Source organism: Calidris pugnax, unplaced genomic scaffold (assembly GCF_001431845.1).
Source record: "Calidris pugnax isolate Ruff unplaced genomic scaffold, ASM143184v1 scaffold58, whole genome shotgun sequence".
Lineage (NCBI taxonomy): Eukaryota > Metazoa > Chordata > Aves > Charadriiformes > Scolopacidae > Calidris > Calidris pugnax.
The window spans coordinates 2,458,115-2,481,067 of record NW_015090868.1 but is presented as its reverse complement, the minus strand read 5'-3'; the positions used below and the strand labels follow the sequence as shown (position 1 = coordinate 2,481,067).

Here is a 22,953-nt window from a genome sequence, read left to right as displayed (position 1 = left end):
GGTGCTGTCTGTTCCCTAGAGGGTTATGAGGAGATCTGGGAGAGAGCAGAGATAAATGGAGGAGAGGAAGCATGGAGATGCGGCAGCAGACATGAAATTCATAGTTCTCTGAAAACGCTTGTTGCCATTTACTAACAATTACTGCAGTCCAGTTGCAATTGTTAAAGCAAGGACAAGTCTTTCTTGTGCTGGTATAGAGGTACCTCAGCGTCAGTGTCAAGTTTGACCAGGTAGGATTGATTAAACAAGAAAATAAAATAGCCCTTTGAAAATTAAGTTACTGAAACTGGTCCTTCCTTACATGATATCCCTTCCTTCTCTCTTTCTGTATCGCAGTGTATGTCACAGGTCTCTCCCTAGAGGGTTAGAAGAGGTAAACCAGGAATTTGGCTAAATAAGCACTCTGGGCTGAATAAGGAATCCTGGGCCTCTTCCTTGGCCAGCCTGGGTGCAGCGCTGATGAAGATTTTCCACTCTGAGGCTCACACGATAACTCTGACTTGCCTGTTTGTTTATACAATGCACATTCATTCAGGCATATCCTTAGATTTAGGGTCAGCACGTGGATGAAAGGCTTCCTGAAAGTACGTGAACTATTCTGCAAGAAGTAATGTGGGTTTGGTGTGTAGTAATGAAACAATGACAGGGCAAGGTCTTGGAGTATCTTTACTGTTGGGAAAACAAGGTTTTAAGCAAGACACGATGACAAAAACTTGACACAATCATTAGAAGGGTTCCAGCTCCACTTTATCTGGTAGGGTATTAAGCTCAGAGCTTACATTTGTTTTGTATATTCATTATTTTCTGTATTTGAGAATACAGTATTTGACTCTTGCTCTCAGACATAGCGCCTCTTTCTCTGTTTGCCTCCTACTCTTTGTTGTGATCCCCAGTGAAAATGACAGCCCAGTTTGGCAGGTTATTTACAAACATTAAGAAAGGATTCCTGTTCCAAAGAGTTAACACAGGGCAAGACAATGGAAAAGAGAAATAATGCAATGACGTCACTCTCTCAAAGCCACGCATTATTCCAGGGGTGAGACAGAAATAGAAGCCAAGCCTCCCGGTGCTCTGTGTTTGCTCTCTTTATTCTCCCTTGCTCTTTCCCTCCCACCTCCAATTTCTACCTTTTTTCAGTCTCCTATCTAGATTTTTCTCCCTTCTACACTTTCTCTTCCCCTTAGGCTGTGTCCACCTAGTAAGTAAGGAAAATATCTTTGGTCTCCTTCTGAACAGGACCTCTCTTCAGAGATTTTCAGCTCTCCATGGGTCCTGCATTACTAGACAGGCTGTAATGCCCGATATGGCTAGATTAGAGCTTGCTGGACTGCCTGCATGATTCACAGCTACTATAGTGACTAAAGTTTCAACATACGTGGAGAGACAAACCGTCGACTAAAGTTTCAACATACGTGGAGAGACAACCGTCTATGCTGACATATTATATATTTAAATATCATTCTAGCTAGAATCAACCCTAGAGTCTCAGGGACTCCATATTCCTCCTAGTATATTGAACTCAAGGCTAACTGATAATACATTTCAGGTCTTTTACAGTGCAGTTTTCTGCTTTTTCTTTGCTGACATGTCACACAGGTCTTGGAGAATTAGATGTCTGCCACTTTGGTTGAAATGTTTCTTAGGACATGACATGGCTAATACCGCATCTGAGGAAACCCTGTAGTAGCTGTGGTTTGCTTGTCTGGGTATCTAAAGCAAAGCTGGACTTTTTAAAGGAGCAGCATTGTATTATCTTGGATAAGTAGGGGGTTTCTTTCCACACTTGTGATATCAATTTGCTCTGTTTTTTAATTAAGGCTGTTTTGCAACATTAGATAATAGCTAACATTCATGAAGGGCTCCAAATTCTCTATTGGCTTTGAAACATGGAGAGCTCCATCAGCGTATTGGTCTAGTTCCCAGTGTGACCAATTAAGTGGGAGGATACAACAGTGGGAAGATACAGAGGTTACTTGAGCAGCTTCCTTCAGGCATTGGGCAACCTGTTTACTTGGCAACCTCTCCTACTGCACGAGGAGAAAGTTGGAAAAACTTGGCAACCGTGTGCCAATAAACAAAAGTTTAGTGGCTGCTTCTGCTCATGGTTGGCTGTGGAGGAACAGGGAGCTTGGCATTTCCAAACCACCCTTCAAATGAAACTCTCTGCTCGTAATAGCTAGATCTTAGCTGTGGAATGGGCTGTGTTTATTGTTTGGAGTGGGGTTTACATTACCTGTAAGCTGACTTTGCTGGTGTTCCTGCACCATGCTCTGCATCGTTATCCTTCTGTTGGGATCAGCAGCCATTTTATTTTGAGGTCAGAAAACCAACACAATTTTGTGGACATTTTAATTCTTTGTTGTGGAGTTAAAATAAATTCTTCAGTTAAAATTCTCTTTCTGCTTTGTGTATATTAAGAAATCATGCAAAAAAGCATGGGCCTAGCCCTGCAAGCCATTATTCACATGAGTTACTTCCTTAACTTTATTGAATTATTCATAGGAATACATGTTTGCAGAATGCAGTCTTACTATTGTTGGGAAAACACTGCTAATTAAAAATAGTAATAATATAAAAGACTGTTTCTTGCCAAAAAACCTAAAGAATTTACTTGTACTTTAAAAGTAACGTTTATTATAGTTTTCGTGAAAAGGTTAAAGTTTTAGGTTAAGCAAGCAGTGGTTTTACTTTCTTATCACACATCTTTTAGGAAAAGAAAAACTTTAGGTCCCGAAAAATTCCAATAGCGTCTTGTATTAAAAGCGTTAAAACCTGAATTAAAGAACATAATTCAGATGGAGTTCTGGCAACTGTGCCAAAGATGACATCGTTGGCTGCTGACTCCATCCAGATTTTTAGAGCAGGTGTGTTGACTCATTCTCTGAGAAGCATGAGGAGGAACGCTGGCCTGGCTCCAACCCCACAACGCAGGGCTAACCCAGCTCCATTGCTGCTTTGGGACTCACCACCGCTGTCAGGGTTGAGCGATCCGCATGGAAATGCGAAGTACGGCTTGAACATGATATTCCGGAGAGATTAGCAACGCTCCGTCCCAAGGCTGGGGGACGATTCGCAGCCGCACGTTTCCAGCCCGAGTTCCCCCGCTCCAGCCCCTGCGTTGGGAAGTTTATTGTGATTGCAAAAGCAGCAGCCCCTCCGGTGACTGTTTTTCCTGAGAAAGTTGCTGGATGCTTGGCCTGGGATACCTAACCGGGTTTGGAAAACACATGTCTTTTCCAACACATTTTGAACATAGTTGCAATTTTTATTGGAGGCCGTCAATACTTGCTTTAGTATTTAACACCTCCTCTGTTGGGCGGCGTGTCATAAACATCACCGTGTTTGTCACCTCGCCGGTAGCTTCCTTCTTACCTTTTTTCCCCAATAAATGATGTGTATTATAGGATATTTATAGGCGTTATATTTAAAAGGACTCGCCGTATCAAGGATGAGATATTAAGGTTTTTAGTTGACAATTTTTTTCCCTTTCATAAATATATACCTTTTTAGCAATCTGAGAAGTGGATTGATACAAGAGTGAGTTCAGAGAATATATCTGCCTGCTGTCCCCTTCCCCCTTTCTCTAAATCTCTCACAGAAAGTTTGGAAGAACCCGTAGGCCTTGCAGAGATACCTCAAAGTGAACACTGAGGGGGGGGAATGGAGACACCTTTATGGAAAGCTTTTTCCCTACAGCTGCCACACGATTAAATGCAATAGTTATTAGTGTTTCTGCCTTAATTACTTTAAAAAGTAACAGTTGCATCTGCCAGGTGGGCTAGTGTTTGGGATATCCAGTGTCAGGGCAATTAACACCTCCAGAGTTCAATGAGCATGTCCAGTTGTACAGTGGAATACGGTGGAAACCAAAGAGCCACTTTCTGGACTAGTTGAAGTTCATGGAATATCTTTCTGCCCATTTGGAAAATACAGTCAGGAAGTAATGAAAGCCCACATCACAATGTTTTTAAGATTCTTCTGTAGGCAACAAATGGATTTATTTGTGTAAGCTGTCGGCAAGTGGCAGAATAAAACTGGGAAATAATAGATCTCTCACGGTCACCCATAGCAGCAGCTGATGTTTTTGTTGCTGGTATCAAAGTGCTTGAGGGAGGCTGGGTCTGCTCTGAGGCTTCAGCACAAAGATGGAACACCTCGGTGGAAGTCAGGAGAATGATGGCAGCCTGAAAACTATATTTGCTCTAAATAGGAGAATGTGTTATAGCAGCTTCATGATAGCGACTGAATAGGATTGGGTTTTTTGGGGAGGTTTACACAACCATCCCAGACCTGTCAGGTGAGAAAACCCAACTTCATGCAGAGCTTGCAAGCATTCACCTTTCACAGACCTTTAATCTTGATTATAAAAAATAAAAGCATCTGGAAATATGTCGCTGTAATCTCTAGCCGTTCATATTTAGTTTTGCATTTCACAGTGCAAACTGTCCTTCGAAATATATTTTTAACTGCTGAATACCTGTGATTATTTTATTCAAGGCATCTGTTTGTTTAAGCAGTGCTTTCCTACAGTGTTTCGCATTTTTTGTGAAGGCAAGAAAATTAAAGAAAAAATACTTATTTAACAGGCTGATTCTACACTAGGTTCACCTTAAATGTTGGTATTGAGTCTCCTCTCCTTTGCTCTCTTTTGCTTCCAGAAGTCATTTTCTAAACTCTATGGGGATATTTGAAATGGCAAATCAAGATGTGAAGGAAGATGCTTGGTGTGGTTACTGCATGGCAACACACATTCCAGCTCACAGCTAATTACAGGCAATGCTGACATCTGAGAGCTGGGAACAAACTGGGATGTTAAATCTGCTTATTTGTACAGTAAAATCTTTTCCACAAAGTATTAATTTACTTCTCAGAGCCAAGGGCAGTCTGAAACATCAATGGTAATAGAAATTTAATGTTGTGTTAATAAGGGATAGTAAAAGACGATGTAGCTTGATTAACTTAGCATAGAGATAGACCAATGACCAAAACATTAATCATAAGCATTCCTCTATTGACCTCCCGAAGGGCCAGACTCCTCCAGCTAGGCTTATTAATCCCCATGGGAATAATAATATCCCATTTCAACAGTGAGAACCAAGCACTTGTCTTGGTTTTAGTTGATGGATTGCCTAACTATTTTTATTTTTTATTTCTTTAAGAGAAATAACATCCCTCTCCTTTTCTGAGATCAGACAGCATGGTAACAGGCAGAGTCTGAGAATCTCTGCAGGATGGGATCATTGGTGATGTACTGAATACTCCCTCTCATAAATACCAAGTTTTCTTTCTCTGGGCAGTTTCTTTTCATGACGCTATTTCCAACATATGGAAAGTTCATTGCTTAATGTAATATGGCCAATGCTTCCCTCTCCTGTATGTTGTATCCAAAAGTGACCTAAACAGGGTGAAATAATAACCCCACATTTAATAATATTGTAAGAATATCAGCCAGCTGTAGCAGATTTTCCAGAGGGTATATTGACAACTTGCATATGTGTTTGCAAATATACTGTTTTCAGCCTCTCTAAATTATATGCGTTTATGGCTAAAGCTCGTCAGAGAAAATACTCGCGGCCTACTTATTTTTGCCAATGTATAAAAGGAGAGAGTCCTTGGCTTTTCTGGAATAATTTGGATGTAAACCTAGGAGAATCAGGCTCTGCTTCCTCTAAAGCACTTACTGATATATCAGCAAGGAATGGGCTGGCACAACTCTTTGTAAATCATTTTTAGTCCATTTTTTCCAGCACCTGTCTGTTTCATAAGATAAGAGAACAGAGCTGTAGAAAAGGGGTACACGCTGAAGCATTTCCCATCTTGGATTTTTCATTAAAACAGTTTCCTTGTTTGCTTTTTCTGGGTTCTTTATTCCAGAGAGATACTTTCTTTGTTCCTGCAAAACATTTCTCTTTGCTCTTACAAAAAGAGTAAAACTGAGTGTAAGCTACGAAGGAATACTACAGTCAAGTTTTTCAGTTAGCAAATGTGTTCAGTTCTCTCTTTCTGAGGTAAAACAATATGAACTAGATCCTCCCCCAAGCCAGTGAGGTACAATAGGGGAACATAATTAAATTCCTTACTTCTGGACTTTATTAGGATAAATTACAATTATTAGTAAGCCCTTCTGCACTTTGCTGTAGCCCTCAGAAGCCCACATCAGTGTGATTCAGCAACAGAAATGGCTGCAGGAGATTTCTTTTCCTTCTCTGATGTGTTACCTTTCAGTTCCTAACTTGTGGACATCTCTTGGCCTGTGACAAGGGTTTCCTTGCGCTTAAAAAAAATCTCCCTTTTAATTCTAATTGGGGGGGGGGTGGGGGTGGTTGAGTGGAATAGACGATTCAGGGTTTGAACCCAGCACATTGCCCTGAACAGCAGATTAATAACCACAGGTATTTCATTCATTCTGCCTTTTCCCACTCAGTTAGGTTTATGCCCTGTACTGCAAAGTCCAGTTGGAGAAAAGACCTATTTGCGTCCATTTTCATGCATCGGCTCCCACACAAACCCAGCTGTGCACCAGACCCAACAGAGAGTCCTTAATTTTGTTCTCTCCTTACGCAGGAGGCAACTTTTTTAAAAGTATTTAGCTAGGTGCCATGAAATGACTTCATGGAAATTGTGTGGCTTCAAATATAACCCTGAGGACATAACACAGTAAGGGAGAAAGGCATTCTTCCTGCAGTCCAAGTTTTGGGAGGGTGGAGAGCAAAGGCTGGAGGTACAAATCCAAGGTCCAGCACCAGTAAATCAGCCTGCTGTGCAATACCTCGCCCTCCTTTCTACGCAAATCTTCTGGCTGAAATAGTACCTGGACCTCTTGGCCAGTGGCATGGGTCACAGGACCCCGTGCAACATTACAGGCTCCCGCAAGGGCTCTGGGGGAATTGCAGGCTGTCAACAAAATCTGCTTGGAAAACAAAGCAGGGTATGAATAAGCTGCTTTTCCTTAAACAAAGAAGAAGTCCAGAAAGAGAGAAGATTTTTCCAGCAGTTGGGCTGCAAGAAGGCTCGATGGAGAGAGCAAACAGGGCTCGGAGGTAGCGCCCGGAGGGGAGGGCATTTGAGTCTGGAGCAAATTGAAAGCCAGGATCTGAAGTCCATGGGGGTGAAGGAGGCAGAAGTTGTTGTTCCCTCCATAATTTGAAGGTAAAGAGTGAGCAAAGAAACTCTGATTTGTCTGAACTCACGCCATGGTTTGTTTCATGGGTGTTCACAGTACACGTAGCAGTGAGAGGAGAAAACACACAACCCTTGTACTGTCCCCACTGGCCTTTTCTTCTGGCTGCTCCTACGTGTGCGGAGTGCAGGTGTCTGTCCCAAGAAAGTCTTATGCAGGCAACGTGCGTGACTGGCCTCATGGATGACCCTCAGACAGAGTCTCCACAGAAAATGCAAGTGTGATGGAAAGCCTTTTCCTCTGCTTGTGCTGCAGGAAATGCTTTCAGCGTGCTTCCTAATGTCCTCTAACCCGTCATCTAAAGCTCTCTCTCTTGCTTCCATCATTTCTTTACCCTTTCTTGCAACCTACAGAGTTTCTACAGCATCAGCTCCGATTGATTTCTGTATTGATATTTTGCTACTGCATTAAATGGCTAGTTTTGTTTGTTACCCCATGGTGCTTGATGCATTTTAGCATAAGTTCAGGTCTGAGAAAAATTAATTATTTGCATTTTCACTAAAATTTGTGCAATTTCTTCACTCGTTTATTCACATGACACTGTCCCTGCCAGATATTGTAACAGTAAAGGAAGTAAATGTGGTTCTACTTGGAAATCTTACAAAAAAGTCAAGTCATACACTGACTCCTTGAACAAAATAACAGCTGCAAAAAGCAAATGACACAGGCTTTAAAATGTTACCATTGCAAAATGATGAGGAAATTGTAATTTAATTATGTTTAATTATATTCCATTAAAAGAGAAAAAGTCTGCTACATAGCATTTCAAATGTAATTGCCTCAGTAAGGAATTTTTTGTGTGAAAGTGTCAGAATGTCAATTATACATTCATAAACTTGTGTTAATGAGCTGATTTATCTATGCTTAATCATTCAAGAAAATGAACTATACTATGTGTGCAAAGGAGATAAAATCAGTCAAAACACATTGAATTGTTTTGCACTCTTGCAAAATGGAACAATTCCCATTTTCCTAATATTTGATACCACTGAAGTTGTCACTAAAAAATCTGCTTTTGCAGCCTGTGCTCTTTCCAGTTGACACGGGTGATTAGTATATAACAGGAAGGTTTCTGACACTTTAAAGACTTCTTCAGCCAGACATCAAATGAAGTCCATTCTGTTCAGCTGTCTTTCTGAGAAATATTATGATCTAGGTAAATCTATATGTCTCAGACAATGAGACTGGCACCAGAGTACGCATATAGGTAAAAATGAAAGATGCAGATCAAAGAGGTCACGTGAAAGTAGCTGAGAACTTCATGTTGAGTATGTAAACAGCAGCAAATACAGAAGGTGAAAAACTGGGTAGAGAAGGGTAAAAGGGAAAAAAAGAAAAGGGAAAAAAAAAAGATAAATTTTCTGTTGATTTCAGGCTGAACTGGGACAGTTCTAGAAAATAGGAGAAAGTTTTTTCCCTGCCATCTTCCTTACCAGTACCATTACCCCCATTAGATAACTAGTCTGGTTTTGTAGTCTGAGAAAACTGAGCTCTAGGAATCTGAGCTCTGGATATTTAGTTTAAACTAAATGGACCTACAAACCATTTGGAGATTTACCCATCACTGAATGCCAGAAAATATGAAAGTGATCTGTCTTAGAGTACTCTGTGTTCCTGACAGGGAGTTCTGGGGACTCACTGTCTTATTGCATAATGTTGGACACTAGTAACAAAACATCTGTTAGCAGAGAATGCAAGCTGCAGATAACTGTTGTAATAAAATGACGAAGAAATATATATCCTTAGATACTTGAAATTACTTTGGTGAAGTGGTACAGAATGGTATAGCTACGCTGGGAAGATTATTCCTTACATCAAGGATTTCTAATAACGTTAACGTAACCACAAAGGTTATTCCTACACAAGCAGACTGAATATTATTGATAAGGTAAAAATGAACTACATGGGATGTATACCTGAATATATACCATACACCAAATACAAGTCCATACATCTAATGCAATCTGTATTTTCTCCTTCTCCTCTAAAACAACACAGAACTTCACTTCTTTCATGGCATCCTAGATATAACCACTATGTTTAATGGCACCCTCAAGACACTGACTTGTGTTAGGAGCGATGTGCAGCCAGCCAGGTGAGCTCCCCTCTCTGAGATAAAGAAGATGCTCCCTTTTCTGGGCCCTGATAGCTCTGAAAGTGCAGTAGAAGTGATCAGGTACATGCTGAGGACAGCCACTTCTAGCAATTTTGGGTCTTGTGCTAGGATTAGTTGAGCTTTTTCCTCTTGTTACAATGGTGCAGAAGCAAGGCATAAACCAGCTCTGTCCTGGAGGATTATGTGATGCTGTGAGTGGTGCCTAAGTGTAAAGCCCAGGAAAGGGGAAAAGACTTGCAGGGTTTGTTCACAGTTTTCTCAGCCAGTTCAGAACATAGCTGTGGAAAACACCTATACCCTCTCATGTGCTCCAGTCTCTCTAACTGTAAAATGAGAGCTTATGCGTTAAAATTGCTAAATACGTTGTTTGCAGCATGCTTTGTGAACCTCAGCTGAAAGGTATCACAGTAATGCAAGAAAGTACGTTTCTACATACAGTATTGTAGACTCCCTAGTCCAGTAATAGCAAAGATAGACGTGGCCTTTTTAATCATCTTTTGCCTTTAAGTTCCTAATGTACAATCAAACACAGAACTACTACATTTTCTGAACTCAACTATAACTATAAACCAAAAAATCTACTTGGTTTTTGGTTTTCTTTTCCCTAGGAAAGCTGTAAAATACTTAGGTAGGCTATAGCAGTTTGGATGTTAAGGATCTCTAAGAAATTACTGGCAGTAATTAAAAATGAATGTTTTTTCCTGTATCTCATAATCAGTAATCAGAAAGTGCTAGGAAAAACACTGGTGATGTGAAATCAGTCACCATAATGTGTTTTGACAAGTCTCCTCATTAAGAAAATAATTACCCAAACCACTAAGTATGTAGGAAAAATATATCTTGCAAGTTTGGCAAATGATGAGCATGTTCCTTCTAATTTTCATCAATTTTTTCTATGAAATGGAAGAATCTTCTGAAACATATCTGTAATTGCAGCTAACCCTCCGAAGGGAGGTATCCAAGGCTGTTATTTCTAGTGCCAAAACAAAACAGATAGTTGGCAGTTGAAGCACACCCGCCCATAAAGTACATTTTGGTCAAAAGTAGGCAATTCCATTTTGACTCCAAGGCTCACATCCCATCCTTAGCTCATCACAGATGGGTGCCTCATCACTCACAGCTGTCTGAAACACCCAGATATCTCAGGCACAACAGGGAGTGAGGAGATTGCATTATTTGCTGACCAGTATGAACGTGCTTTTTTTGGTATTTATTTCCCACCTTCACAAAACACTGACCTGGTTTCCAGCATTATTCAGGATTATCCCTTTTTAAATCTCTTTTGGGAGATAATCTCTAAGTTTCGCTATGGAATCAGTCTCCAGGCAAGGGAAGAAGGTCCACGTGGTTTAGGATTCATTTGTGCCACTCTTTCACCTCTTCCTCCTTCCTCTTCCCATGTGTTTTTATCTGTAAAAGTGATTCCTCACATTATTCTTCACTTCTTGGCACCAAAAAAAATCAAAGTGGTTTTAATAAACTTGGTTAATTCTGTCCCTGAATTGTCCGAGGAATCAGGAATGAATAAAATAGAGGTCAGTGTTAGCTAATAAAATAGAATTCACTTGGAGCTGCTCCTCTTCCAACTGCAGATGCTGTCAGTCATCCATATCCACCCTTAGCCTGTTTCAGAAGATCTTTTACATGCACAGATGTGGTGTTTCACCAGGTCTGCCTCTTCTTGTTTTCTTCTGGCAGCACTTGTCTCTGTCATAAAAGCACACAGCAGCCCCATCACATGAAATCTGGCTCTGATCTCCCATTCTGAGCAAGCTAGTAAGGAAGAGCTGAAAACCCCGCGACCCTACAAACAAAATAAAAGAAAGTAACAAGTTGGAAGGCAATAAAAACTGGTAGCAAACAAACAAACCAACCAAAAACCTGGGATCAAGCCCTGATCAAGGAAAAAAAATGCCGACAACCATGCCAAGGCTCTGCCTGAGAGAACGAAAACACTCTCATCCACCAGCTTGCTATTAAACAGAGCTCCATCCTGGAAAAGTTTAAAAATTATTGGGCTGCTGCAAAAAAAGCTGTTTCTAAGAAGATGAGATCTTCGTGCCCACGTGTGAAAAAAACACCGTCCACCCAAGACAAAGATTGATCACGGGTGGAGGCTCTGCAAGACCTCCGGAAATGGATAACAAGTTCCTCTGATATGGGTGGCCTCTGGCAGCCCCTGGGACATCCTGCCGCTTGTTGCTATGAGGGTTATGGTAGTATACACACATTTTTCACACGTTTTCCTGCTGGTTTGGTTGGGGGAATGAAGAAAGTTGTAATTGCAACTTGCCACTTGCCTAACTCCCATTTTAGACACTTTTCATGTTGGCTCTATTTAAAAGTGTTGACAGGTGACAAATTTGCAGAGGTTAGAGATGGAGAAGGCCTACATCATCATCATTCCCGTTCTCCCAGCAGTGCAGGAACCACCTCTCTTGTTCATTTCCTACTGATGTACCAGGTGTCTTGTTCAAAAAGTGTTCCTTCCACTTTCTTTGTGAGTTTATTCCACACTTGAGTGGCTGCCATTGTCAGGAAGTCAGAGTGAACTCAAATTGAACCTAGCAAAACCTTTTCTTAGGGCTCAAAATAGTTCATTTGTTTTATTTTTCTTTAATTTCCATGCATCTCTGGCTTGCTGATATCTTCCAGAAGCAGAAGTCTGAGAAGACTTTTCTTGGCTCACCAAAAGCAGAAGATACAGGAAATTGTATGAGAAATGTCCATGTAGCTGTCACCATGACTTCCAGGCTGGAAAATGAGAAGAAATTTTCAGAAAATTGAGTTGTTTCTCTGAAGAGATTCTTCTCAGTCTCACACATGAAAATGATACTCTAAGTAGTTTTGTATGTGAGTTTTGCAGTTAAATGTTACAAAGGGTTACTTTGACATTTTTATGGTCTGTTTTAATTAACTGAAGCAAAATCTGCTCTTCTGAATGATTCATTTATCCTATCAACCTTTCTATTTTTGTAAGATTAAATCAGGAAGTTCGCATTAAGCTTCCTTTCCTGGAATTCCAGTTGAACATTATTACCCTTTGTTTAGACTGTATCACTTATTCAGCTGATAAGACCAGACTATATTGCACTGGAGATACAAAGATTTGGCCATTTAGATCCCTTAAGGAGCACTCTGTATTTTCCAGTAAATGACTATACCTCTATATGCTTCAGGAAGTTACTAAAAGCGATGAGATTTTTTAAATCTGCAAGCATGAAACTGTACACCATTACAATGATGTGTTTCAGCAAAGCATAGATAATATTTTTTTTTGTCCTTGACAGTAGGAGGCACGTTATAGCTTTGCATCGTCTAGTTCTTATTGAGTCCCACAGCTGGATCATGGTCTCCAGGACACAGAAGAAGAACCTGGGCTGGCAGGCAACGGCATAAAGAGATCGAAAGACTAGATAGTGATTCTAATAGCATCAAAATTTGGATTAAGGCACACACTTTAAACTCTGAAGTAATTTGTCACGTTTTAAACTTTGAAGTTGTTTGTCACTTGAAATCTTAAAATCTAAGGGAGACATTATAAAATGCCAGACATACAACTTCAAGCAGGAATCCTGAGCAAGATTTATAGTCTAGGTTGTTGCGGTGATCCTTAAAATCTATGAATTAGCAGTGATATAAAAATATACATACACTCTTTGATTTTGGACCATTTTCTGAAATTGCAACTTACTATATACCACAAATATGTTTATACTTGAACACATTTGATGCCTGCATTCTTTGAATATTACATTTGTTTTACGCGGTAATGCCTTGGCTCCTGGTCATATACATGAAAACTGCCTAGATTTACAATGTTTTTACTTCTTAGATAATTGCAATGAATTTGATTTACCTTCCTGTGGACTTCTTTTCAGGTTTGGTTTGGTTTGGTTTGGTTTGGTTTGGTTTGGTTTGGTTTGGTTTGTTGGGGTTTTTTTGCTCTAGGACAAATTCTGGCTTTGCAAACAAAGAAAAATATTTGTTCTTAAACTAACACCTGAATTTCTTCTTACGCTTGCACTGGAAGCAGGTAACACTCTGGTTAGGCTTCTAACATAGTCCAGCTGAAGCCCAAATTCCTATCTCCTGGGATTTCCTGTACTGACTGGAACCAATTTGTCTTTCAGCATGAATTAGAGTAACAGCTCTGCTTCCTTCTGCAGCCAAAGGTGTCTGACATCATATTTACCTATACTCATGAGTGAGGGCACTCATCTATAGCTTTATGTAGGGGGCAGATTTTCCAAACAATCTAAAGTATATGGGAGCCCAGTGTGATAGCTGCTCCTAAAATGACTAGCGTCAAAAAGAGATAGATATAGATCTCTATATAATATAATACAGACAGACAGAAAATAGTTCTTTCTATATTTTATAATTATTTTTATGTTTTCACGTATTTGTAAAATATGAAGTGAAATTTATTATACAGAAAAATTACTTCTCATCCCCAAATCTATCAATATCTAGTTCACTTGCATATGAGGCAAAATCTCCATAAATACGATTAAATCATAAAAAGTTAATTAATGTTGTTGTTTGGAGAGGACTAACAGCTCATATTCATATTAACTTAGGGGGGCTAAGCCTAAAAGGATTCATAAAATAGCTTAGTGTCTAACCCTAATTATTGCAAACAAAGATCAAAAGAAGAGCTTATCAAAAGTGGAGACAGTTTATTTCCATCTCGGAACAAAGGACAAAAGACACAGTGTCTTGTCCTTTCCTTTGAGGTTTCTCTGTCTGCTCCTTTCCACTCCCTTTCCTGATAGGCTGCAATGTCTTGATGGCTGATCTGTTGGACTAAAACACAACCATCAATTCTGGGGAACATGTCAGCTACTTATTTTTGTAACAGGAACAATGGAAATAGCATCGCATTGTTAATAGAGGTAAAAGTGATTAAAAATACCCTCTTGAGTTTTCCTTTCTAGCTCCCATCGTCACAATGTGCTGGAATTGATCCAGAACAAACTATGACTGTAGAGACACATATTTTTACAGAAATCAGAGTGCTTTGATTGATCTTTAGCCTGTGAAAGAATGCTTGTCTTTTAAAACTGCTGCCATATGAACCAAGAATAACTAATTAGCCTTTTAATGCATATGTTGGTTTTTGGTTTGGTTCTTTTTTTTTTTTTTCAAAACATAGCAAGTATATTTGTTTCTTTACAGTATATGCATACACAGCCTATGTTGAACTACTACATAGAAATCTAAGAGCCTTTATTTGCTAACACTGCAAATTGCAGAGCTGCATTCACCACACAGAGTTTGCACAGTAACATGTTCTGAAAGCGATACTGAGTAATTAAGTATAGAATGAAAAGGACATCATAGGTAACATCTTTAAAAGATATATTAAACTGGTGCATAGAGAAAGTTGCATAATATTTGCCTTGCTTAAAAAGTTCCCCAGAATTTTAAGCAGGGACTGAGAATTTTGTTCCCTGTCCAAGAGATAAACACTATTGAGCACACCAATGCAAACATCCCTAGTGTGTTTTTATTTCTTTATTAAAAAAAAAATAAATCCCTGTGTTGATTTTGAGGTTATCATATCCAGTATAAGCTTCTTGATATAAAGATTGCTAAGACAAAGATCATTCAAATAGGTGAAACCTATTTCAATGTTACAGGGATCAGATAAACAGTGCTTGGTGCCCTCCTTTGAGACAAACCACTCATTCAGTGCCAAGTATTATTAGGAATTCATTTTCTTAGCTGACACATGGACTTTTCATGCAGAGAGACCGTTATGAAAAGACTTGCTGTTCTGAGAATTTGTACTTTGATTTCTCGCATTATCAGCCAGATCAGAAATAGTAGGTACAAGTGGCCAGAGGATAAACCATCAGCTTTTCATTCTTGAGAAGCTATTCTTAATGGAATGAGTGTTAAGGGTTTCAAATGAAGTGTGGCTGAGATCGCAAAAATGGTCTGTGAAAGAGCCTGAAAATCTATCATCTAAAAACTCGGGCCATGATCCTGCAAGCATTTATGCACTCAAATGTCAATATACCCTTCAACCCAAATAAAGTTGTATATATTAATTTGTAGGAACAAGGTTTAGATTCCTTTTTACCCTGAAATAAGCAAAAACCTTTCTAATCAAGGGAGCAGCTCATGCAAGATGAGAAACATTATTTCAAGACAAGCAGACCAACCTATCTTAACTGAGCTTTCCATTTCACTCTGCATCACATTGTGCAACAGCTATAAAGCACTGGGTAGCTCTCAATTTATTTTTTTTTTACTTTATACTCTGTGTGCTCTGATGATTTCCACTGTAACATAACTAACTGCTATATAAACCAATTCTAGCAGAAATTTGGCAGAATACATGGAGACCATTATCTTTCCTGTTTCATTTACTACATCTGTTCATATCCAAGGCTTCTGAGCACTGGGAGAGTTCTGTGACTCCATGGAACTGTTAAATTAATTGCTAGATTTGCATTAGCTGTACAGTTGCAGATACAGTTTGGTTCACTCAGGCACAGTTAACTCAGACTAGCAGCGATCTTGTCTCTCAGTCTTCCCATATTTCCCTTTTGAGTTCTAGATTCCCAATTCTGGCTGGGAACTAGATATATTTTTATTTTGTTTTGCATGCTTTTCCCTTTTCGGGGATCCATGTCTGCTCTTCACTTATATTGGCCAAAGGAAGAGGAGATGAGAAAAATTGCTAAGGAGGGTGCTTTTACCCCTCAAAATCGCTTTTGGTAGCAGCCAGCTATGATGAGGGAAAAGAAAAGGAGAGAAATCGAAGGAAAAGAAATGGAAGAAAAGAGGTGAAGAAACTGGCAGCAGGTGAAAGAAATACCCAGCACAGGTGCTACAGGCATAATGATGAGAAACTCTTATTCCAGGTGCAGAGCTCGTTACATGGCTTAAGTAAATAATGTGTTATCAAAAGGTAATGCAGGAAGCTATTCTCCCCTTTGGAAACAGATGGAGCACCCAAGAATCCTAGGTTAGGTAAAAGCTTGCCTTGGCGAGCTAGATATTTCAGAGGCTAAGGACAAACTGTCCTTGGTCTCGTTCTATAAGCCAGCCAGGGAGTTTCCACCTGGCCCAAATATCATGATGAAGTCAGGTATCTTTCTGAAATGCAACAGCAACAACAGGAGGTAAGCTACCAATGTCTTCAGATACTTGTCTAACATAGAGGTGAGCACGAGTTTTGGGGTTTGACTCAGCTTGTTTACATATTGGTAAATTCTTGTCTTTGACATAAAACCAGAAATTGTCTGAAATGTATGTTTAAAACTTACTGCTTTCAAGACGGTCTATGATTTTGGGGTATCTGACTCATAATTTTTTGACGCGTGGGATTCTTGCATCACAGGCCAAGTTGGATGTGGCTTTTATTTCCAAATAATTTCCACGTAATTCAATTCACTTCAGCTGAGAAATTCCATATTCTGACCTGTTAGAATCTTAAGTTTTCAGGATGTTTTATGTTAGGGTTTTTTCTTAGTGCTGTCACTGATTTACATTAAGGAGCTGAGAGGCAAGCATGTGGTTTCTTAGAGCTCAGGTAATTAAGTTTGTAAGGTCAATATGACATGCATGACAGATTCTAAAGAGCTACTGGTAAATCAGATCGAAAGTTCTTCATATACACCTTTCAAGTCATTGTTTATACTTCCTGACTAAACATCAGATGCCAGGAGCACTGTTAATCTTGAGGTTTATTAGACTTTCTATATCTGGAAAAAATAAAGATTCCCCAGCGAAGAAAATTGACACTATTTCTGTGCTCTAACGCTGCTCATGAGAAATATACTTCTACTGAGTGATGTAAAGGCTCTTGTTTCAAAGGAGAGAAAGTTCTGGTTTGAGCATGAAAGGTGCAGGGCATCCTATCACTCTTAATCACTTGCCCCATTGATCCTAGCACAGGTATGTCCCTGGCTGCCTGGAACGCTCTGAAGTTGTGATCAAACAAAAAGCAGGTTAGCTAGATCAGACTTTTTTTTTTCCTGTGTTGATTTTCTCAAAACAGATCCTTCTGATTTTAGAAGCACAAGACAAGAAATGATCCGTACCCCTGTTGGCAGCACATCCTATAAATAACGTTGTTCATATGTTTAACTGGGGTCCGTGAAGAAATAATTAGTTTCCATATCTACTTAAAGCTTATTGTTTTGTACCACCCACCATATATGTTAATAAATCTTCAGTAAAACCATCAGAAACAAAAGACCCAAAGAATCCAACAGCAAAAAAAAAAAGGTTTTAAAAAGATCAGAGCTGTATCTGTTCCCTGCATGAAATTTGTCAGGTCCCCACAGGGCACATCACATTCCAGGACAGCTGGACACTTGGTGGTAATGGTGGAAGAAAGGGGTTCTTCAGGATGCATTTGTTGCTATACTAGCGGTGTTGTATAAAAATGTGATTTGTTTGCTTGAGAACAAGTAAGCCTGTTATCTGGAAGGTAAATTGGCATTACATTAAAATAAATTGTATTTAACAGAGGTATGTGGGCAGCTCCTTAGCTCTTTCACATTGCTGTGCAACCACAGGCTTCAAAAATCACCACAGAGAATCTGCTTCATTGCATTTTCGATTTAAAGTACTAGAAAGTGAGTGAAAGGTTGGCTCTGTTGCTTTATTGACAGAACTGTTGTAAAGTTTAATATAACAGCCACATAAACTCAGTTTGTCAGGTGTACTGGACAAAGCTTTAGGTAAAAGCATTCTCCAATTACTTGCTACCTGTCTTTGCATTTTGAAGTCTGATAAAAAAAACCAAAGTTATTTCAGAATATGAGAGGACCCTGATTTTCTTTTTTTGCTTAAGTAAAAATAATGCTCTTTCATATTATCCCAGTAATAAGGAATAGTAAAAGAACCTCTTTTTTTTCTTTTTTTTAAATTCAGAATTTAGATATTTAAAAACTGGTCTGGGCTCAGGTTAGATATAAGAGATTATAAGGTTAGATATAAGAGATTTTGCTTTCTCAAGAACAAACTCATTTACCATGTCTCTTTGTAAAATGATATGAAGGCAAAAATAAAACCCCAGAAAGAAGCAGAGTTAAAAAAAAAAAAAGGTAGCCCTTCATAATGTGACAGTGTTGAAATATGAAAGCAAACTAACCGCTTTCCGTGTTTCTTTTTCTTGTGGTCATGTAACAGAATATGCGTCTTTGTTTTTAAAACATGCAAGCTCCTATTAACTTGTCAGTCACTTCTATGTATTGTATCGTGTTCACAAATAATGTACGGTGCTCTCGCTCTCCGTAACACACTGGCATAGAAAGAGAAATGTAGCATGGAGGAGGAGGAAGCATTTTTCAGCTAAACTGGCCATCCATTTAGAGTTCATAATCCTAAATTTTAGAGTGACGAATGAACACCCCAGCAATTCTGTTACTCCTCCTAATCCCCGTCAGGTCTCCAATCTGTTGACGAAGGCCAAACAGCCACTTCTTTTTGCCTGACCCTCTCCCCTTGCTATTGCTGGCTCCCATTCAAGTCAGGATCACATTTATCTGGGTAATATACACCTAATAAATCTTCTCCGACTCGGTTTGTTCTTGCTGGCAAGACAGCTAGCTTCCCCCTCCACTTCTCTCGTCTTTCCTCAGACATCATTATGGGTGTTGACACTCCAGCAAGTTCCTTAAGGTGCCCTTAAGTAACTGTCTGCGTGTAGACATCTACCTCACCCCCTGGTAAAACTCAAGGTGATTGCTGCTGTAAGCTGTTTTTCAGTTACAATAAGCAAGAGCATGGGCTTGGACAATAAAAGACACAGTCAAACTGGGCAGCCTGCAAGAGGATTTTTATTAGGCACAGTATGGGCATAATAATGTCCTACAGCACTTTCCATAGTACATGTCAAGGGCTTTCGAAAGAGGCATGTACTATTCTCCCTATTTTATCTAGGTAAAAATGAAGTATGAGAAAGGAAATGGGTAGACCAAGCTGCCCAATAAGTTAAAACAGGACTAGACTGCAGATATTTCGAGTGTGAGTCTAGTGCTCTGTCAAGAACAGGACCGACAAGGGTTATGAATCTGTCCTGACTTCCAGCAGGCCTGACTTTGTTCACTGGGCTTATTAACATGTGTTTTCCTTCTTCCCTGTCCCCGTAGCTTCACATTACATTAACAATAGCTGCTCTCCAGGCTATAGTATCAAGCCAGTACCTCCCCTGATGAATGGCGAGGTGAAATTAGCCATCAGAGTGGATGTGTTCTAGTTGCCATAGTTATCGTGCTTTATTGAGTCATGGGTTTAAAATGATTTCCTGAGTCCTGGAGATTCCCCAAGGCTAAAACAGCAGCAGTCTTTCACATAATGGGTCAACTGGTCCAGGTGGATGCATGTGCCTATTTCCTCCAGAGGAAATAAGTTTAATGAATATAGATTTCATTTAACTAAAAAGCCTTGGATCACACGAGATAGAAGTAAGAAAAACTTTGTTCTTGAAAGGAAATTTTTCATTGTTCATAATTTTTTTAGTTACTACGATAATAATAAAAACTTTCTCCCCTTTCCTTCTGCTCCTTTTAACCCCAGCTGGGCACTGCATGGCTGACAAGGTCTGTCCCAGGGTGTCATGCTGAAAAGTCTGCTGTCTCATGTGTATTATAACAACACAGCTGCTTCATAAACCAATTTTTAACCACTGTTTTGACATGTTTAAGGCACCAGTCTTTCAGTTTTCATCTCCTTTAGTGGGCAACTTGCATCTTACATCTTGTTTTAATGAAGGTTACTGTTATCCCTCTGTGAAAGCTGACCTTTTTCCTTCATCAGACTGGAGGTCATGCGTGAAGACAGAGTGAGGTTTTTTTTTTTTTTTTTAAACGCATCTTACCATTAGAATGCCTTGGAAACTGGTGGTTTTTGAAGGTGGAAGCTAAAATCTATTTGCTTAAAACAGAGGAGGGAAGAGCTGTTTGATTTAGTAATGATACAGCTGCTGCCACATGATCACAGGGTGAAAACAGGAGCGTTGGTCTGAAAAAACCCTTTTCTGTCCCAATGCTGATATATATATCCTGCCTCCATTATACACCGTTTTCAAGCTGCTCATCTTTTGATCGTTCTGTAATATATATTTTGAGAAAAAGCATCCTTTGTGCTGTCTTGCTCTCCCACTTCATTGCATGCCGTGACTTGTAAAAATGCAGAGGAGGAGAAGCAGGGGTGGGAATCTGGCATGGCCGTGGCCATTCCAATGACCCACAAAGAGCAGAGAGGGGCTGGAGATGACTCCTGGTGCCATGGAGCTCTGCTGCCACATGGCCACCAAGGCAGCTGCCACAGGGATGGTGCCCTGGCAGGGCCAAACTTTTGTCACAGTGTCGTTTAGAGTCGGTCCCCTGTGACCTGCATATCCACCAGGTCTCGCTGACACAACCGCTTCCACCACATGCATCCAGAGCTCTCTCTCCTGATAATTCCAGATCCAGATTCATTGTTCCGAAACAGTGATCCACTGGGGATGCTGTTGTTAATAACAGTTATTCTGAATTTTTAGAGTAAAAGGAAGGAGGATTTTTTCTGCGCCCCACAAGCTGTATATTTACTCAGGATCATCTCTGAGCCTTCATCACAGGTTAGAAATTCTAACTACCCTCTCTAGCACTTCTTCTAAATAAGATTTAGTTTACCCAGAAATACTTTCCCTACTTTCTTGAAAGTTAAATTCAGTTGGTTATTTTTCCAAAGGTGAATCACTTTTTTTAATGTAAAAATACAGTTTTTTTAACTGAAGGGAAGGCAGACCCAGTCACAGTAGAAATTTCTGCAGCCTTCAAAAAATAAATCATCAGTGACAGCATCTTAAACACAATACGGAAAAGATATTCTACATCTCCACCAATTTCTATAAAACAATGATATTCCATATAGGCCAAGGAGCGTACCTTCTGTGTTTAAAATGGAATGAAAATATTTATTTTCTCTCCTTCTATTTAAATTCATCTTTATTTATATTTTACCTAATTGTTACTTTGTCAAACTGTATGATCAATTTTTATTTCTTATCCTATCGTGCATTCATATAATAGAGCTTTTCTTAAGCGAAGTGTGAACCTGGTCATTTCATTTTCAGTCTGAACTGTTGAACTCATGGTGTTTGAGGGCATCATTCAAACCTTTTAAAATAGTCAGTTATATGTACCACAACGAATAAGGCAAATCTAATTTTCTTTATTATTTACTGTTAAAAGAAGGAAAAAAACCTAAATGCTGCCTGGGATCAAATACAAGTAGTATTCTTAATACTGTTTATTTCTAAAGGAAGATTTCTAGAGCAGAGAGCCCATCAGTTACAAGCAGTGGAGCGGCGCCTATGTTTATGCAATATAATGACTTTACTATGTACTGTGTCAAAAAGTACTTTGGAAAGATGCTTTCCTTCGTTTTGTGATTCTCTGGTAGGTGAAACAATAGCTTTCCTTCTCTGAAAGCAATGTGCTCTTAATACTGCTTATCTCTGAGAAGTGATAGTGCAAACACTCTTTGTCAAGAGGCACTGACAATTACAGACTCCTTAAAATAATTACTTTTCAGTAAAGTCAAGTGCTAGAAAATGCAAACTTAATTATTTCACTGACAATGGTTGGAACATGAAGATCCTTTTGGACTGGAAATGCTGCACACAAATACCTGAGTCGAGAAGGAATCCAAGCCTAGAGCCAGGGGCCTGGAAACTCGGGCTGGAACCGCTCTATAATCTATCATGCTGTTGCTAAGAGGATATTAATACTAGCGTTTAGAATTGCAATCATGTGTCTGACAATCCTGGGTTTGTACCAGCAGGTCAGTTGACTAATTACGAATGGGGACTTCTCTGTGTGCTGCACTATTTCGAGGAAAAGGGATGAGAAGGGTACAGTTAACCATTAAGGCATTTGGCCCTGGGAGGGAAAACAGAGGACAATCAAGTCCTTATTATTAGATGCCCGGTCCTGCGAATCACTCCCTTATGCAATTACAACAGAAGGAGAATTCACCTTTTAAAGTGAGTAATTGTGCCTGTCGGGCAATCCTTTACAATCACTTTACCATCCAGCCAGAGCTGGTTGATTGCATTAAGGATAACAGTACTCCACAGAAACAATCCTCCTAGGCAGCCTGCTCCTGAAATCCTGTGTCTCCTCCATCAGGCAGCTGCCTGCCCTGTGAATAGCCAGAGAGATAAAGAAATAAAAATATTAAAGGCCAAAGCTCTCCTGATTTCACAATGCTCTTTAAAGCCGGGTGAGTGATGAGGGTGGTTGCAGGCTGCCGAGCACCCGTGCCTCAGGTGGAATGCTCCCCCCAGCACGTTTTACAGCCAACATGGGACTGGTGCCTTGCTTTTCAGCTCCCAAAATACGCCTGCTTAAGCAGCCCTATAGAATTCCAAGTTAAAATGCAAGCCGGAGAGACTGCATGTCTTCAAGGGTTGATAACAAACTAGAATCAAAGCCTTTCTCTTTCCGATTACCAGCAAGAATCTAATCCAGGTCAGTGATAATCCTCTGGCATCTATTTAGCGATGATCCCAGCAGACAGACTGCTCCATCACGAAAGTCACTGGTTCTGACATTGCTGAGGGAATCCACAAAGGCTAAATGAGGATGGAGATTCCTCCTTTGCTGTGGGAGCCAATTAGCCTTGCAAGCAGAATGGGAGA

At 39.8% G+C, this 22,953-nt stretch overlaps 1 protein-coding gene across 3 annotated transcripts in view; it reads left to right on the top strand.

Annotated features, from left to right (window-relative positions):
• The window catches only part of DLC1 (DLC1 Rho GTPase activating protein), a 226,116-nt gene that overhangs the window by 159,591 nt on the left and 43,572 nt on the right, over positions 1–22,953 (top strand). The window lies entirely within an intron of this gene.